Below are 3,999 nucleotides of genomic sequence, written 5' to 3'. Positions count from 1 at the left end.
GCTCTGCTCCCCGGCGACCTCCAGCGACAGGGAGCCGAGCTGCTGGCCTAGGACAGAGCCACAGGGAGAGATGGCGTGAGGCCAGGCGAACCTCTCCAACACCCTCTATCAGATCACCCGAGGCTTTCCCTTTGTTCCTTGGCCGCCAGGAAGCTCAGAGCTCAAGGGCAGCTGGGAGCACCAGCATCTGAGCATGGCGGTTAGGCCATTGGTTTCCCCCTCTTTCAACATAGCGTTGATTTCAAATGTTTTCCAGAATTATCTGCAATACGTTTCATGTGAAATCACTTCATTTTAGGAACCAAACAGGGTGGGGCCTGGAAATAAAGAACTAAGTTAGTGTTTGCTGGAGGTTCCGCTTGGCTCGCGGCCGGGTCCTGTGTTGGGTTTCTGCATCTGGCTCCCCAGATGGCCTGGGAGTCTTCGGGGCAGGTGGGGGCGCTGCTCATTCTTCTCACCTCTCAGAGCGCTTGAAACAGGGCCTCGCACATAATAGCGCCTCAGTAAGTGTTTGTTAACGGTTGAAAAGCGAATGAAAAGCTTGTAGCTTCAGAAATCAAGAAAGTGGAGCTAAGACCATGTGCCCCCACAGCCCCCAATAACTGTAGCTCCCTAAGTAAGCTATGCAAGGGCTCAGCGAAAACAGAAACTCATCTGGGTCACCACCCCCAGGTGGGTGTGATCTCTCCTCTTCATACGGAGGGTGAACAGGGCACTTCACATGCAATGGTGCAACTAGCCCTGAGTACACAGTGACCCCAGCCAATCGCGGCAAGAGACGAGTGGGCATGAGGCCTGGTGTGCGAGTGGGCGGGTGCTGCTTGGCTTTGGGGCCCACTCCTCAAGGCCCTGGCGGACCTTGGAGGAGGTGGGCATGTCCAGAATTAGTGACCATCTTCCTAGGTCAGTGGTCGGCAAACTCCTCAGTCAACAGAGCCAAATATCAACAGTACAACGATTGAAATTTCTTTTGAGAGCCAAATTTTTTAAACTTAAACTATATAGGCAGGTACATTGTTATTAACTTAGTTAGGGTACTCCTAAGGCTTAGGAAGAGCCACACTCAAGGGGCCAAAGAGCCGCATGTGGCTCGCAAGCCGCAGTTTGCCAACCACTGTCCTAGGAGGTCTCAGGGCCTGGCTAAGGTGGGAAGGGCCGAAGGCTTCCTTCCCCGTCACACCTGCTATCCTACCAGTAGAATCACTTCACAGGCGACCTTTTGTGGCCTCACCTAAAGCCTTTCCCCAAAAAGCCAACAAACTCACTGCCCCTGGGGCAGTGGTGAGGTTATTTTCACCCAGAAAGGACCTCTGACCCCAGGAGGGCACACACTCCTGGCAAAGGACACTGGGGGCTGCGTTCTCCCGGGGCTGGGATAGTTCAGGGGCGCAGTGACAGCGCATGTGTAGGTACGCTCCATGCTCCGATCCCGTAGCCAGAGGAACTGCGGTCCAGAGAGGCTAAGCCGCCGTCCTGGCTTGCCCACAAAGCCGAACCAAGCTGTGTTACCGCACAGCTCCCGGCTCGTGCCGCTCAGAGACGCCCCCTCAGGGAGCTCCGCACCTGCTGGCCTTCTGCCGTGTTTGGGAGGCGTCTTTACACCTTTGGGCCTCAGCTTCTCCAGCTCATCGGTACCATAGCTAACCCATAAGGTTGACAGGATTTGTCCTTTGGTTTAGGTTCTCCCCCCCGACGCCCCCCCCCAAAGTCCCCAACAAGGGACTGGGGTCTCTGATGGAAGAAACTTGCATAGTAAATTCCTTCCCAGCAGATCTTCCCATCATCTGAAAAGTGTGGTGAGTCTCATTTTGCAACCAGCCTTTCCCCCAGACAATGCGTACCTGTGGCTCTAGGGTTCTCCATGGGCGCCACCTTCTCTAAGGTGTCCCTGAAGGAGATGGCACAGAGGAAAAGCGTCAGCTGCCAAGAAACCAGTAGGGTCATCCTGGTGAGAAGTGCAGGCCCTCGAGGTGCCCTGAGGCCGAGGCAGAGAGAGGGAAGAGGGACGAGGTCAGGCCCCGGTCTGGGCTGGGCGCTGGGGCAGAGCTGGTGTGAGGGGAGGAGACAGCCTCTGCCCTTGGAGACCCCACTGGAGGGCTGAGTCCAAACAGACATGTCATGGACAGGGGCCTGACACCACTGGCACAGGACAGTCAGAGCGGAACTCATTCTAGGCGAGGGTCATCAGGGAGGGCTTCCCAGAGGACACAGAGGAAGGCAGGAAAGATCCCTGTTGGTGGGAGGGGCAGGACGGCTCAGGTTGGAAAGGAGCCAGAATCTCAGGTTTGCCGGAGAGGAATGTTGGAGAGATGAGGGGTGAGGATGCTGTGCAGGAGTGAGCAGGGAGGGGTGAAGTGAAGAGGGCCAAGGAGTTCCACCTCATGGGGGACACGGAGGTGCAGACCTTCTCCCTGGAGCCTGGCACTTCCCTCCATGCTGAGCTCGGCATAAACCCAGACTCTCCGTGCTCCAGTCTCCCTGTTAGCACGTGCCTGCTCAAACCTGGCCCAGCTCCCTCCTGCTGTCATAGAAACGGAATTCTTTCCCTTTCTCATGAGCGAGGAGGGAAGGCAGTCGTCTTGCTCTCTCGTGGCCTTTGACAGCCCGAAGACAGCCATTCAGTGGTCTTACTGCCTCGCATTCAGGGAGGAGAAAGGCCTTCTCCTGACTTGTCGGGTCGAGGGTCTCCTCATTTCATGTTCTGTCAGCTCGGAGGGGGTAGGCATGGACCTGACCTCAGAACGTTGGCTGTTGGGATGGGAGCTGTGTACTCACTCTGACCCTCACTCCAACCTCATTCCCTTTCCCCTCTCCTGCCCTCCCATCTCCTCCAGCTCCCAAGTCTAATTTCTCTTTGAAAAAGTCATCAGACACTTGGAGGTTGTCCAGCAAACATGATTAAAAACAAACTAATGAGAAGGCAGTAGAGCTGCAGGTGGAGCCAAAAGGGTGTGGATGCCAGAGCTAAGGCCCCGAGCCACTGTGGGGTGGAGTGAGGGGCCCACATGTGCCCACCGGCCCCACCAATCCCTCTGTTCACCCCCCACTCCCCATTCCCCCTGCTCCCTCCAGGACCCACGCATGGCGTGGAGGGGAAGAATCCTGAAATGGGATCCGAAATCCTTGGATCTGGCCCCAACTATGCCCGCCCTCCCCACGAGACAGGAGCAAGCCCCCCCCCCCATCTCTGGCCTCAGTGCTCCACCTGTAAAACAGGACCGCTGGGTCCGACTGGCCAGCGAATGTCCCCACAGATGGCCACTTACACTTGCAGACTCTGATCTGTGGAACCCAGACCATGGCCTTCTGCACCTGCCTTAAAGGGCGGGGAGTAGAGGCAGGATCCATTCATGAGAGACGAGTGTGAAACCATTTTTGTGTGGCTTCAGACTGTGGATGCACAGGGTCCAGGTTATTTTGGAAATCATTTCTTGAGTATGGACTGGGTGCTGTGTTAGGTGCTAGGGTGCACAGTGCTAAGACACAGGGGTTAGAGTGCACAGGTGCCGTGACACAGGGGCTAGGGGCTAGGGTGCACAGGTGTGCTAAGACACAGAGTTGCTGCAAGCCCTCAACCCCCATCTCAAGAAACCGGAGTCCTCAGATAAGAAACCGAGTCCTAAGCAGACCACTTAAAAGCAACACTGTGAATGATAGGCTGAAGGTGTGTCAGTATAAAGGGGTCTTTGGGGGCCTAAGGGAGCCAGGCCTGGAGGGTCCAGCTGGGTTTCTGCAGCGGGTGGCACCTGAGCTGAGTTTCTGAGCGAGTCAGGCAGATGCCTGCCAGGAGGGAGGCTCTGCTGGAGAGAGAAAGCGGGGAGTCTAAGGAAGGGCCCCCAGGGGCTTCACCCTGGAGGGGAGGGTCCGAGACGGAGAGGAATGTGTGGAGACTTGCATTTCAGATGGAGCCTTCTGGCTGCTCTGCAGGAGCAGGGTGGGGAGGGAGGGAGGGAGGAGTGGGCAGGCTGTGTACTCCCCTGGCCTCTCCCCACCGCCTCC

The sequence above is a fragment of the Myotis davidii genome, unplaced genomic scaffold (assembly GCF_000327345.1).
Source record: "Myotis davidii unplaced genomic scaffold, ASM32734v1 scaffold246, whole genome shotgun sequence".
NCBI classification, from domain to species: Eukaryota; Metazoa; Chordata; class Mammalia; order Chiroptera; family Vespertilionidae; genus Myotis; species Myotis davidii.
Note: the sequence above shows the minus strand (reverse complement) of the source record.